Source organism: Serinus canaria, chromosome 2 (genome assembly GCF_022539315.1).
Source record: "Serinus canaria isolate serCan28SL12 chromosome 2, serCan2020, whole genome shotgun sequence".
NCBI lineage: Eukaryota > Metazoa > Chordata > Aves > Passeriformes > Fringillidae > Serinus > Serinus canaria.
Window position 1 is genome coordinate 96,012,117 of NC_066315.1, and position 16,237 is coordinate 96,028,353.

A 16,237-nucleotide genomic window follows, 5' to 3' on the forward strand; every position below is an offset into this window, starting at 1 on the left:
AGTCTAACATAGAAGAGAAGCAGGGTGGTAATGCTGTGTGTTTACTAGTGTTATTTCTACCAGAAGCAACATCTGGTTTTGCAGTAATAATTTCTATCTTAGTTGTGAAGTCCTAGTTAGAGTTTAGGACTGAAAACACAGGTAGCTTGTTACAGATACAGCTTTATTATATAGTGACTGTAGTGAGTGAACTCACAAATCACAGCAAGTCGGCTTTTTGTTAAGCAACCTTTCTATGTAAAAAGTCAGCAGAAAACTATGGTTACAATATAAAATATGCAGATTTTATGGAAAATACCCAGTAGGTTTAATAGAATGATTATCTTTATTAATAACCACTCTGAGTAAGAACATGTTATGAATCATGAACTACAAAAAGTTTGCCAAATTCTGTATGATACAGAATTCTCTAAATTGAGATACTGTGAGAGAATAGACTAACAACATTATAATATTTTTTAGTATTAGAACATCTAAAGAAGCAGAGTATTATGACCAACCCTTAGCATCTTCAAGAATTTATGGTTGCTATTGAATATGTCACCACAGTTGCTGTCTTACACATCAAGCATCCACAGAAAGTGCACCTTCTTGACTGATCTTATTTAGAACAAAGTCAGGGTGAGAACTCTCAAATGTTTTTTATCGCCTTAGAATTAAAGTTTCTGATTTGGAAGTGGGGTAGGGAGGAGAGGCAAGGAAGTTTTCAGTGCAAAAATTTAATAAAAACACTGGAAATCTCAGTCATCCTCACTGAAGAATTCAGAGTTTGAGAAGTGTTTTATATTAGGTGTATATTTACATTATCTATATATCGGATAATACATGCTGACAGCAGCAGATAAATTCTGTCCCTACATGTTAATCAACATAGACTAGGGCCATTCCCCAACAGATTTATATCATAAATAGGTTTCTCAAATCACAGGTATATTTAAGTATCTCAGAAATTATTCTAAGCAACTCTTCACATGTGGTCATTAAAACTCTTGCCTCTATACATTCAGGTCTAAGTCCAGCACTGCAGAGCAGCAATTGCTACACATTCCTTTTTGCTTTAAAGTGTGCACTTAAATGACCCTTGCATATGAACTGAAAGAGAGTTAGGTAAGAGCGGGGCATAGATGTATGAGAGAAAATGTGCAAGTCACTGAGCCCTGCCTCCTCCAGCTGCAGAGAGCCATGCAATAGGTGCCTGCTACTCCTTCTGTACTCATCACACAATTTATATCTAAGGAGATATTTGAAGTGTGACAGTTTTTCTTCTTGTCCTTATGGTACTGGCTCGCTAGGATTGAAATAATTTCTTTTCTGAGGAGCCACAGGGAGAGAAAATACTGGACATTCCACATTCATGGTTCTTTTTCATAGGAGTTCAGTGGCTAATACATAGCCACCATGCTTTGGAGGGATTTTTGTTGTTAATAGTGATTTAATTTATGAACCTTGACACAGAGCAAATTCTAATTGTTGCAGCTAACATCTGCATGAATGGATTTTTGCCTTTCACTCCAAATCACTTGTTATGGTACATTCCACAACTGGCTTTTGTACTTTTAACATATAAGGAATCTATCAACAGAGAGTTTTTCAGGTGAAGACATGTTAGACCAATGCAGCATTCACCAGTGAACTCACAGCATCAGGTCACAGCAAGACAGTCACTGTGACACCCAGCAGTTGAGGATGCTGCACCATCTTATTTTTTGACGGCAGAGGCTTTTGCTCCATTTTTCTTTAGGAGGATCTAGCTCTACTCTTCTCAGCACACAATATGTAATTCTTCCTTTGGCTCATCTACCTTTCAAATTAACGAGTCCCTGGTTCCTACTGTTTTCCCTATGGTCTCCTTAAGTCTGCCCAGCTGGACATTTAAATATCTTTCAATAATCACTTCAAATTAGTTCAGTCTTGGTTTATGATAGATTTAAGCTCTAAGACTTCATAAATTAATAAAAGATTACATAAACAGAGAAGGCGTATAATTGAAAGATCAGCCCTATTTACAGTGATTTTTTTTTAACTTGTTCACAGAATTCTACCTTTCTCTATGGTTACATTTCTGCTGCTATTTCTATTGTTGCATACAACAGGAATTCCTTTCTTCTATGAACTGTCCCTCTTCTTTTATTATTAGCAGCACAGCAACTGAAGAATATTATTAGCATTAGTAATTGTCTCACAGGATATGTTCCACCAGATACACTGTGCAATGCCGTAGAGGAGTCTGTCTGATTCTTTCTGCATACACTGCTGAAGTTTCCTATTCTTAATCGTTAGCAAACATCATCCTGCAATACTTGATTTAGTGTAATGTGCTTTAAAATATTTTGTAGATCTTTTTGATGCTCCTATCCCTGTTTCTGAAGGCTGAAGAAACTAAAATGTAGTTTTTGGTGGTACAAGCATTGTAAGACAGGAGGTCTATGGGGTTTTTTATTACTTCAAAATTTGGTCTTTGTGGAAAGTAATAGCAGAGTTCACTACGTGGTTTTCATATCTTATTTATATGAAGCTTTTCCAGACATCTTTTGCAGATGAAGGGCTTGCTCAAAAGGGAGAGAGAGCAATATTCCCACTGACCACAGGTGGAAACCAGAAGAAAAGAGAGCAATGGCCTATTTCATAAAACTGAGCCAAGCTAGGCTTCAAAATATTGTCATTAGGTTGGGTGGGCAGAAGTACTCTTAACAGGTCTACATAAATATTTTCCTGTTTATTTATCAGATTTTTCTTTTTTGATCACTGCTAACAAAAAAATCACAATCAAAACATAGTAGAAAATTAGGAAAAAATGTTTTTACGAGATATACTACACAGATCAATACTAGAGCTGATTTTTGCGACAAATTCTCTCTATAGGCACAGTATTATTAATATTTTAGAAGCATTAGAATTTCCCTGACAGAATTTATGCAAGGTAGCCCACTTATATTCAGGTTGTCTTTCTGTGGTCTACAGCATCCAGAAATTTTAAGAAGGCCAAACATTTTTTATTTCAATCTTTAGCTTTAGAAGTCTTTAAATCAATTCCAATTAAAATTGAAGCTACATAATTCTACCTAGGACTAGCTAAATAATTTTGCCTAGGACTAACTAGAATATTTTTAATTGGTTAAGATAATGGTTTCTTTGTCTGGCACAAACTTTGGTCCATGTTCTCAGCTTTGTTTTGAGAGTCTTACTGCTTATTTACAATGGGATTACTTCAAAAGAGAAGTTATAAGTTCTCTTCCTTTCCCCCATGCCTATAAACAGAAAAGAATAGTTTAATTTATTGAAGTGTAAGTCTTTGATGGTTTTTTCAGGAAAACCAAGGCAAACTATAAAAATAAAAATCCCTCAGTGACCATAAGCTAATTCAGTAACACAATGCAACCCATATTTAATTCCTTAAAGGTTGTGCATGTTGTGTCTTTCTACTTGTCACTGATCTTTTTAACAACACTACACCCCTTCTCCAGAGATTCAAATCAATTATACAAGTGGGTGTTTGTTCTAAAAATACACCCACGGTTAAATATCTCAGTGTGTGTGTCTATACCTTTATACACACCTTTATACATTTATATATAAGTGTACAGCGGGGAATGTATACCCTGAAAATGACAGTACAGAAGATGTCAAAGTTAAACTAATTTAACTCATTTGAAGGCACTTCAAGAGGAAAATTATTAGCACAGAGAACTTAAATGAAGTACTTGTTATTAAAAAACATAAGCACTTGCAAGCATTGCTGGCTGAAGCTCTTAATTTCTAGAGCAGTCCTCCCCTATTTTGCTACAGGTGATTAGAATTTCTTAGAACTGACATATGAGATGGTGCATGTGTTTTAAAAGAGTGCTTACATTAAGAAATCTATTTTAGTATCCTTTTCATTACTGCTGCAGAGAATTCCTGCAAACTGTGAACAGGAAAACTTCATGTGATGGCTGAGATTATTTTAAAATCACATACCAGTAGTTAACAGTCCCACTCTGAGGTGTTGGACTAGCTGACCTCCATGTTTCTATGAATAAGTGAATTAGTGACTAAATTCAACATAAATGCTCAAATTTTCTCTTGGAATTATCATTTTCTCTGTGAGGAATTTCTGAGAGAAAAAAACCTGGAGATCTCTTTCTCTAAACACACAGCCTTTTTCTTCTTCTCAGTTCTGCCCTCTGTTATTTTTAAAACTGGAATTCAATGAGCTGAAGCAAAATTGGTCCACAGAGCCTACGAGAGGTTTTTCCACTTACACACCCTAAAAGCAGGGTTCTCAAGCAAAGGCAATTGTTCTCAAGCAAAGGCAAGGACTACTTCTGAAACTCTAGAAAGCATTAACACAGTGTGCTTTTCCCTTAATTTTCTCTTTCCACTTCCTTACTCTTCTCTTCCCATTTCGCCTCCCCATTTTTTATGTTGCTATAGAAAACCAATATAAATTTTCTTTCGCATTTTTTAACAAGTAATTTAGGGTGGGAGCTCTTCCTCCTTCCAAGCTGAAACTCAACTTTCTCCCTTCCAAATAAAGGATTTCCTAAAAAGCTTATGTAATGTTAACTTTAGCGAAAGCAAGAGTCTTTTAAAAAAGGTTTTGGCCCACTATATAGAGGTAAAATATTATTACAATGTCTCAGGATTAAGGTTCAGTAATTTCTAGAGATAAGTTTAGTGTTGCTTTGTCTAGAGTAAGAATATGCATTTTCTTTTAACCCATCAGGCTTTATGCCTCCAAGTTGCATAACCCTCTGCCCTGATCCCTTCAGTCAAAACATAGCACAGATCAAAACATCCATGCAGATGTCAGGCTCTGAACAGAAGCTGAATAGAAATTAGAATGCAAACACAGGAAAAAAAACAGGAATGGTGGTCTCCATTCTTCTGAAATGAAGAAGGAACAGAAATAACCCTGTATCTGGGATTGCACTATTGTAAAAAGGTGTGTTTTTACTTTCCACGACCCAATGTACTCTTTGTTCACAAGTTTTTGAAGTTTTGATCACATCATCAAGACGTTTGTACCATGATGTTTTTGGGGGAGTCCAGAATTTGTACTTTTTATTCCCAGTCTAGGATAACCAGCATCCTGCACAGATTAAGTATGACAATTTTCTTAAATTTTAGAGAAGAACTAGTATGTGGCCAACATATGGGATTTTAAATAAGGGCAGTTTTTTTTCCATAATGACTCCTCTTTTCCACATCAGGTTTTAAGTCCTGCCACTGCTGCAGCAGTGGTTTTGATGGCAGCATCCATCATGAAATCATATCACAACCTAGGCTAGAGGGACCACAGGCTCAAATCAACAGCTTTCTGACAATTTCAAAAGCATATTTACCACCTTGCAAACTACAAGGGACATTGTTTAAATTCCACTGATCTTAAAATCTTCTTCTGTTATATTTTACACACATTTTACATTACCAATCCAGGAGTCCTAAGTGTTTGAGACTGGTGTAATTCCACAGATGTAAATTACTGCTTAAATAGAGAATGTAATTTTGAATAGTGCTAAGTATTCAAAAAATCTGATTTTCTGCACATCGTCTGTAATTAATGCTATCTGAATGAACAGGGCAGAAACTTCTTTGTGATGAAACCTAGGATGAATAACTAGACTTTATGTCTTTCCATTCTTATCTAAACAACTGCAAGTACTGCTGAAAACAGGCAGAACAAGTTGCTTCAACCTACTGACATGTAGTCAGATACACCAGAAGCAATAAGTTTAAAAAAAAAATCCATTTTCCAATCCCAATAGTAGATTCCTTGAAGAAAAGATGGCAGTAGCAAATACATAAATAAAGTGAAATTTACTATCCTTCTTCTCATGTTATCCTGCTTCTTTTCTCTTGCTGTGGTATTCACCACACCTAAGGGAAGCAACTATTCACAGCTAAACACAAACTGGAAAAAATAATTTGATTTCTGAGAACTCGAAGGAAAGGAGAAATAAATTTCTCTCTCATGTCACTGAAGAACCATTTTTTCAGACAGAATGAAATAATTAGCATTTAGTCTCCAAAGGAGACTCCTGGATAGTCAAAATCTGAAAACAGGGGAATTTTAGCAGTGCAAATGGCAGCTGTGATTTAAAAGCTCTCACTTCAGCTGTCTCATTTATGAGCAAGAATTTCACCTCTGCTCCTGAAACTTTGCACCTATTCAAACAGCAATGACTAAAACACAGAAGAGAAAGAGAGGTCCAAGAAAGGACAACCTCTAAAAATCACTCATCTCATACATGAATGATCCTGCTCAGACCCACAGGACAGATATTTCCTGTTTTGCAGTAAAACAAGCAGAGTGGGAAAGTCTCCGAAAGGACAATTTCTCTCCCCTTCCAGACTTCCCCCACTCTACTGCCAATTTCTTTACTTACTCATTCCAAACCCAGCAAAATAAATGTCTGGCAGAACCTTTTCCCCTGCATGTGCACACAGATACCCAACCAGAAACTTCAACATGATTGCTGGCAGTTCCTTCATCAATTAACAGGTTAATTTATTGAATTTAGTAAAGAGATTTTGCTTACAGCTTAATAGAGAACAATGATCCTGTTTCAGGGAGCTGAAAATGTAGGTGCCATGGTTTAATCCAGCACGTAGCTAAACACCCCACACCTGCTCGCTCACTGTCTCCTGCCAGCAGGATGGGGCAGAAAAAAGGTAATATTTGTGGGTTTAGATGACAACAGTTAAATAGGATAGAAATGGAAGAGAAAACTACAGCAGGAACAACAATCTGAGAAATTAGTTAGAACACCCTAAGCAAGTGACAAAGAATGCAACTGCTCACCCACCACCCGTTGGCCAATGCCCAGCCAGTTCCTGAGCTGTGGTCCCCAGCCAGCTTTATCCCTGGCTTATATACCCAGCAGGATGCCATAAAATATGGAATATCCATCTCGTCAGATGGGGTCAGCTCTCCTGGTTGTGCCCCTCACAAATTCGTGTGCACCCCCACCCTCCTTGCTGGGGGGTGGGGTGAGGAGCAAAGGCCTTGACATTTGTAAACACTGCTCAGCAAAACCCAAAACATCCATGTGTTATTAACGTTGTTCTCATTCTAAATCTACAACCCAGCACTGTACCAGCTACTAGAAAGAAAATTAACTCTTCCAGATGAAACCAGGAGAGCAGAACAACAGTGTATTTATGTAAGATCTGCTGCAATTTGACATCTATGTTGAGCACCCTAATACCTGGGCTGAAATAAGTTTGGGTCCAACCAGTTTGAATCAGGCACAGAACCTGAAGTTCTCAAAATTTTGGCCAGTGCTTTACGGATCAGCTATTAAAAAAAAAAATCTGAATGTCATGGTGTATTAAAAACACCTCAATTAACTCATGGTTAATATTTGGTGCATTTTATTTTATTTCCCCTGTACAGAAACAGTGTCCTAGAGATTTCTCTCTCATTTATATTTTCACATTGGATCTGGCAATGAAGCATAAACTGGTGGTATCACATCTATTTCCATAGCAACACACCAATTTCCCAAGTCATGGCTTCTACTCTTACTGAAAGCTGAGAGAAAAGAAAGGCTGAGGAAATGTTTGCTAAGCATTCAAACATGGACCTAGCTTCAAGCATCCTCTTAAAGTGGATCAAACCATGTTCAGCTAGAATACTAACACAAACACAAACAATCCAACAAATCCTTCAAATCCTTGGGTTTTTTTCTGTGGTTTGTGTTGCCTTTTTTTTTTTTTTTTAAATCAATCATGACATCAAAGTTCCTTAGCTACTTCCAGTAAATCTCAAACAGTGAATGGATGTATACTTCACAATAGACACTTGATTTTAATGTCCATTCCCATTCCTTATACCATTTGTATGAAAACACAAATTATCTAAATAAAGAATGAGCCTTTCACATGCCTTACCCCAGCAGTACTCGATATAAAGCCTTTAGAAGATAGAGGAATGCAATATACACTATGTTTTACACATGAAGTTGATTGAAAATTTTTTGCCCACTGCCACCATTTATTACTTACTAAACAACACTAATAGTAAATTCATATTCACAACAGCATAGGTTTCACTATTGGTTAACAAACAAAAAAGCTCTGGAAAAAAGCTACCACATTAGTAATGCTCATAATTCATGAAGAGAAAACAAGCAAAAAAAGAACTCTCTATTATAGTCTTTTTTAGCAAGATACAAAACTCTGATGAAATTTTAGAATGTTTTTTCCAAGAATGCCCCATGGAGTATATTTCTCAGAACAGATCTTAAAGCTGACAAAAGAAATAATTTGACTACAAACTGTTATGCCTTCAATACAGTCAAGCCAATTAGTCACTTTGCTCCTATTTCAAATATATTGTACATTGGCAAGATGCTACAGAATAGCAGCCTTGTGATAGGAAAGCAAAAAGCAAAAGGAGGAAAAAATAATAACGCATTGAACACATGCTCTGTCTTCCAGAGTCACCCTATCTTTGACAGAACTGCCCTGAATCAAACCTCCATGCTTTCCTTGTTCTTCACTCACATCTTAAAAACTCCAGCTCACCCATATACCCCAAGGGCCAGCATCAGCTTTTTTCTCAAATCCTGTAACTCTTTCAGGGATTCACAACACAAACGTTAAGATTTGATAGACTTTTACAAGAGCCAAATGTTTCTAGTGGCACCCAGCCAGTTCATCTTAAGCACCAATCCCACACCCAGAGGATTTAAAAAACTGCTGTGATTGAAGGAAAGACCAACATTATAAGATGGGTCTATAACCAAAATAAGATATTTCAGAACAGTCCGAAGAAGGCTAAAGAACAACATGGATCATCTTCCAGGATTATGTATCACACAAACTCCTGATTAGTTCTTTGATTCACAGTGTCTGGTATCTACCTGTGTGGAGAAAAAGAGAACTGGTATGATGGCTCAAGTATTTTGAGATGCAGGTAGGTCATAATTTACAACCCATGTTTTATCTGATGGTGATGGAACCTCAACAAAAACTTTATGTGAAGCTAAAATTAGTTTTTAACTTATCAGAAACATGTCTGCAAGAGATGTGAGCTGCGTTATGAATCAACTTGTTTATTGCACCCTTCCTATTCCCCTTATCTGCTGAGCCCTACTTCTCCCCACCATCTCAGCCTCCTATTTCGTCCAGTTTCACTGCACTAAGAACTTGTTCAATTTCATTACTTTTGTTCTCACTGCACCCAGGCCCATATTTCAGACATGCATTCAAGGTCCAAATTTTACCAACTCATCCCCACTTATTTCCAATGCATTTCCTGTCTAGGAAAGCAGTGAGCAGCTGTCCCCCCTTTCTTAATTGAAATACCCAGTCCTTAGAACTTCCCTCCTTTCAGGCTGCACAAATCACCAAAGCACCCTTTAATGATGTACACTGTGCAGTGAAATTTCTAAGAAGGGTAAGTATTTACCTAAGAGATTACAGCAATACTGTCAAAGGACTAATGTTTCCAACCATTTGACTGTAAACCCATAATCTAACCTTTTCCTATTCTGTCTCACTTTTATAGCACAGTGCCACTTCTGCTTTTTATTTGCATGCTTTTAGAAAATTACCTTCCACAGGAGGGGGCCTAGGAAGGTTTGTTGATGTGAGGTAGTTTCAGAGAATTAAAGAGAAGAATAATAGTTCACTTTTCAGTTAGGTCTCTGTACAGAGGATTGATTGAGATAACCTCACTAATGTGAGACGTCTCTTTTATTGACTATCAATTATTTCAGTAATTTCTATGCTGGCTGAAAGACTCAGGGTTAGGAAAATGTATATAGCTTCCTTAATGTACTTTGAGAATAAACATTGCAAAAACTGCTCAGCCAAATAGCCTTCTGAGAGAAGAGTCCACACTGCAGCTGAAAAGAAAAGGGATGACATTTTCTTGTACTACTGGTCCAAACTCCACTTCTCCCAGCTGCCACTTCCCCCATCACACAATGCACGCAAACCACTGGATGCAGAAGGCTGCAGAACTATCTGTCATGCTCCATATCTATTTTGTGATTGCACACTTCTCTCATGAGATTAAACCAACTCTTTGCCAAGCCCTTGTGTCACATCATTTCTTCCTGGCAAATGGGTAGAATTGCATTTGTCCTTTATTTTGCTTTATTTTTGCTGTCTGTTGAACATATAGGACAAGGCATGCTTGCTTTTACTGTCTCAGACATTTGTTGCTGCTATAGCACTAGATTTAATTTTCTATTTTAGAACATTCAACAATGGGAACTATAAATGTGAAAAACAGCACTAAAATCTTCAAAAATTAGCTTCGGTTGTCCCTCAAAACTATACAAAGACTCAAATATTCAGCTGCTACAGATGCAATTGTAAATGTTCATTCATGTTCTTCTATTTTATTTCAGTCTAAGATATCCCTGATCCAACAGTTGTGGTCACCCAACAGCCTGAGAAGGAAATTTAGTATTAGGTTGTTAGAGCAAAGTAATAACTTTATGCAAAATGCTTCTCACTGTTCATTTTTCTAAAGAGCAAAATCATTAAAAGTGCAGCATAATGCTCTGTAATTATAATCTAAGTCATTTCCCCTGTTAAAAATACATTCTAATTGCTTTAAGTGAAAACACATCATTATAACTTCCCTTGAAAGGGGAACTAATAAATAGATTAGTAAAATCCTACAGTCAGTACATTAAATCATGTTTGTTCATTCAGCTGAGACTGGAACATGTAAAGTACATCTTCTTATGGAAAGACACAATTAGGGAGAAAGGCTGGCTCATGGGATTAGCCAAAGGATTTTGAGTTTTCCACATCTAGCTTGGTGGTGTGAATCCTCCCCAGCTTGATGTTGACTGAAGCTTATTACCATCTGCTCCCTGTTCAGTGCCCTACATAAAATGAATTGGTTGTCTTTGCCTAATTCCAAGCTCACAGGTGTCCAGTACAACAGCAACTGGCAGTAATTACCACACCTTTAAGCAATGTCAGCAAAGATGCAGAAGATTTAAAAAACACAACCAAGATGCTTATGTAATTTGGTATAAGAGGTCTACCCAAGCCATGCTTTGAGAAGATACAGGATGGTGGAATGATCCCTACTTTTCACTGTGTTTCTGCCAAATCACTGAATATGGATGATTACATACCTGCATAAAACTTTAAATCTCTAATTTCACTAGAACTAAAAATCCCAAGGAAGTAAAAAGGTAATACCATTTTTTAAACTCTGAAAGCTTATGTTTTCTTATCTTAAACAGGGATTTTTAACAGTTAAAATACAGTTACAATAATTAACATGGCTGTACTCAGAATCTGAGAGAACCATTTTGGTGTGCACAAAAAAATTATTGCAGTTTCTATAATACCTACAGCAGCTGTGCAGGTAACCACTATAAGAAGGAAGACAATAACAAGGAGAGTTACAAATTTAATTAACCAGATTTCTTACTATTAACCTTTGGGTGAACAGGCCTGTGGCCTTTGGTCATCTCAGTTATTGCAGATATATCTTTGTTTTGTGAAATAAGCACTAACTTATGCAAAGAGCAGACTAGCAAAGTGGTGTAGTTTCAAAACAGATAAAAACTGGAGGTTTTTTAAGTTATATAAAAATAATTTTGAAGTAAACAACTGGAAATCTCGCACTTTCCAAAGAGACATTCAGAATTAATTCCCACTGGTGATGAGCTGCTTCTGCTGCATTTAAGTTGGATTTCAGGCTGCTACCATTTTCTCCAAAGGTCAGAATTTTACACTGCCTGTTGTGTGACTTCCCCAGAAACAGGTATCTCTTTGTGAAACTGAAGTTTGTATTATAAGGGATAAATTTTGGAAAGGAAATACAGGACAGGAAAAAAAATATAAATTAAGTATTTATTTCCATGCCTAAAACAACAATTTTTTTTCAATCAAATTTTTAATTAGAAACATCAATTTACAGCCATTCTTTAATTCCTTATACAAACATAATTCCTATAAGAACTGTATTTCTTTTAAACTAATATTAGGAGACACTTTCCAGCTGACCTCTAATTGTTGTATCTGTCAGTTCCATAAATGTCTTCTTTTAATAATTTAATTTCAGCAGTCTTTTATAAGGTAAATAAGCAAAAAAAACCAGCCAGATTTGAAATCTAATTTTTTTCCAAGTAGTAAATTTGAAGTTTTTCTTGGGTTTTCATATAGGTTTTAAGCATTCAAACTATTCAGTAGTTTTCCTTTGGTCTCTTGCATAAGGATGTGATTTTTATTTTTGCATGATCTCCATTTAAATCAACTTTCCATTTATTCCAGAAGAACACAATCAAGTCCTTATTGTTTGTAAGCAGAGAAAATCCTCCAAGAAGGGGGTAGAAACCCTGAAACCTTCTAAGAAAGGTTGACTCTCCAAGAGTTTTAGTCTACAGAGCTTATGAGTATGGTTTCCTAAAGAAAAGGAAGGAAAAGTCAAGTTTCATTTTTCTAAAGAGTTAATAGGAATCATCTTGTTCTTCAGATCCATGTCCCTCTTTGGATGATAAATGACAACTATTAGGACTCTGGTTTATCATGACACAAGCCACAAATCTCTTCACTGAAACTGAAAAATGCAGATTTTTCCAGGACAGGACAAAGAATGACTGTGCCAAGTTCTGTGAGTCCAGTCCAGAAAAAGGCATCATGTTTCCTACATAGTTTTAAGATACAATTAAAAATAATAAAAAATGCACATAATTTTAAAAAATTATGCGTATATGTAGAAAGTAAAATACAGCAAAGGAACTGTTGGCTTCCTGCATTTGAAATTACTTACTCTGTCTTGTGAAACTTAGGTCGAGATGAAATAAAAATGTTGAGTATTCACAACAGACAAGCCTTGAGGAAGAATACATAGAATTTATAGTTCACTGGGTATCTTCTTTAAAGAATCAGCAAAACAAAGACAACATCAAGGAAAAATGACTATGTAAATTGTACAGGCTTTTAGTTAGGCATCTAATTAGTCAAAATGAAAAGTAGAGATGGCAACCTGATTACTTCATCAATTTGATTTACTCTGACCTGGGGTAGTTTCTGCATATTTTACTCGTCACCTCTGCAGCAGAAGGTTTATCTCACCGACAGCCCTCAGTGTTCACAGCACTCTTTCTCCTGCTGTAACTGCATGAAGGCCTTCTGCCCTGTATTTTTCTGCTTCCCTTTGACACATGGTTAGTAATATATTAAGTATCAAGTTAATAATGTAGAACAGTTTCAAAACCTGAAAAAGTATCTGTATTTCCTATTTCACCTCAGACAATGGAAGCCGTAGAGAAGGTCCCTGTCAATATCATCACTCAGTCTATCTAGCTACCTTATTCTTCTCATATACATATATTTGCATACAGAATCTCTTGACAGACATAAGCAGGCTCCATTTAGTTTCAGTGAGATTGACTGTAAAAAGCAGCTAGAGCTGTGCAAATATCTGCTGACTCAAACTTTCACCTAAAATGCAAGAAAATGTCATGGCAGAAGTAATTCGTGCTTCAACCTGCTGTAATTGTAGGGCAGAATCCATCTCTATGCAGAAAGCTGACAGTTCAAGACTCTTTGGTCTCACTTTGAAGCAGTTTGGAATGTTAAGTTCTTGCACAGACTTTCATTACAGTTTTTCATAGCACAGAATTCCACTCTTGGTCTGAAGAACTGCATACATTTGTATAAAGTTATTTATGCCTAACAGGCTTTGTAAACTTTGTAGTCCAGTATTTAAATCCTTCTTTAAAAAACCCCAAAAACCAAAAGATGACAAAATACATAGAAGACACTTACACTACTAACAAAATGGTGTGCAACTTAATGAGAGATTCTACCTGCTAAGTATTATATTGCTGTGCTGTTTTTTTTTTTTGGGACAAAGCTAATTTCCTTCACAGTTGCTGCTGTGGGGCTGTGTTTTGGGTTTGTGCTGCACACAGCTGATGCTCTCATCACTGCTGAGCACCATTTACACAGAGTCATGTCCTCTTCTGCTCCTCACCCCACCTCACCAGTGAGGCAGCTGGAGTGCACAAGAGCTGGGAGAGAACACAGCCAGGACAGGTGACCCCAGCTGACCCAAGGGACATTCCAGACCATATGGTGTCATGCTCAGCATATAGAGCAGGCAGAAGAAAGAGAAACAGGGAACAGAGATGCTTGGAGCGTCTCTGTCTTCCCCAGTAACCATTATGTGCCATGGGGCCCTGGTTTCAGGGGATGGCTGAACACCTACCTGTCCATGGGGTGCTGTGGATTCATCCCTTGGTTTGCTTTGCTTGCCCTCACTGCTTTTGCTTTGCCTATTAAAGTATTTTTATCTCAGTCCATGGGTTTCTGCTCTTTTACCCTTCTGATTCTCTCCCTCTTCCCACTGGGAAAAGCGTGTGCGTGGTTGTGTGTGGCTTAGCTGCTGGCTGGTGCTAAACCAGGACAATTTCAAATTGTATTCCATCAGGGAAGGTTTAATTACATATTTTCTTACACTTTAATTATACTGGTAAGATGAAGTATTATAATTAAGATAGAGCAGGTTCATGATTAGGAAGACACAAATTATTTAGTAGTTAGAAAATATTCAAATATTGCTGTAAACAAGGTACTTTTAAATGAAGATTGAAAAGAAAAAAATTAAGTCTATTATAAGACAGCATTACACAATGGATTTGACTAATATCTTCAAACAGACTTCATTCTTAAAATGCAGATGACAAAACAGTTTGTATCAAAATCCAAACACTTTGAATATAGAATTTTAAATTGTACCCCGATTCTAACACATTTTTACCTGTATTTTGAAATTCTGGCCTGTATTGTGAAAAAATACAGAGTTCTAGAAAATTTACAAAAAATCCCAACAGCTGCACCAAAGATGGAGATTTTGTTTATGCTCATTATGATAAAATAAAGAAGGAAAAGAAAGAGAGAGGAATTATGAAAAACTTCCATAGTCAAAGCTAATTTTTTATAAATAAACTTAGTGTTGTATGCTAATATTTTGACAGGTTTGAGTATCATCCAGGCATATCCATCCTGAGTTGTAAGGAAAATAGATATGGGTCAATATAAGTAGGTTGGAATAGGTGCCTCAGCTTTTATTTTTAAAGCAATTGAGTTTGGCTTGTGCAAAATAGTTTTCAAATAGAAAAATTACATTCTACATTGTAAGAGGCCACTGGCTTGCCTTTGCTTTGTGATTAAATGGCACAGGCACCACTATAATGAGGCAGTCTATCAAAGTCTTCTACCAGGTTGTTTACACTCTATGAGGCTGTATGAATGAAAGATTTAAAAGTTTTCATTAAGTCCTTGGCTGCTGTGCATGCACAAACACAAAGCCAATTATTTTAAAGGTACACAGGATTTTACTCGTTTTATCTTTCTTGAGAGCATGATTGCTGCTGCTTATTGCTTCACTGAACAATAGAAATAGGGAAAAAATTCCTGTCTTTTGAGCAGTCTGCTACAATTACCTTATTTATACATAAAATATATTCTCATGTGTAGGAATCAGCACCCGAATTCAAATTTTGAATTGCAATAGCGAATTTGGGAGTACAAGGAATTTTATTGGAATTGCATAGATACTTCCTTTAAAAATTATTAGCTGGCTGAATATGTACATTCCCATATACTATTTCGCTTATCTAAACCATTTCTGCTTGGGGGAGAAAAATCTTACTTTTTTTTTATCTGAAGAAAAGAGTTCACAATAGGCCAATCTAAAAACATAACTTTTTCAGCTAATTCATTGTAACATCATTTAGAGAAAATAAGAATATTCTATCTAAACCACAGATTTATGGTTACTATCTTTACCTGAGACACTGAATTTGCATTAATTGCTTATGCAATAGATTAATATCATTTGATTAGGAGGGCACAAAATTTATACTGAACCCATATTTAATTCATTGATCTTAGAGGATGAAAGTAGCAACCCATTCCCTTAAAAAGAATAGAAAGATTTATTTAAAATTGTAAAGTTTTCTGCCAATTTTTTCCAGTTCTAATGAGATAAGAAGTTTGAACTTGGATATAGGCATATAGCTCATGTCATTAATGCATTTTAATGTCCCTGTAATGAAGCTGCATTTCAGAAGAAACGAGGTGCATGACTAAAGAGCATATACAGTGACTTCACATTATGACAGAGGGAGAAGATAACAGAGACACTAAAATACAAGGGCGATTTACCTAAGTATAATTGTCCATATTTAATTAATTTTTAGTACGTTTTTGGGTTTCCTAACGATTTTGATGCTGGATATTAAGGAAACAGGGGGAAATTGCA

At 36.3% G+C, this 16,237-nt stretch overlaps 1 protein-coding gene across 1 annotated transcript in view; it reads right to left on the reverse strand.

Annotated features, from left to right (window-relative positions):
• Positions 1–16,237, reverse strand: part of DOK6 (docking protein 6) — a 239,182-nt gene that overhangs the window by 157,863 nt on the left and 65,082 nt on the right. The window lies entirely within an intron of this gene.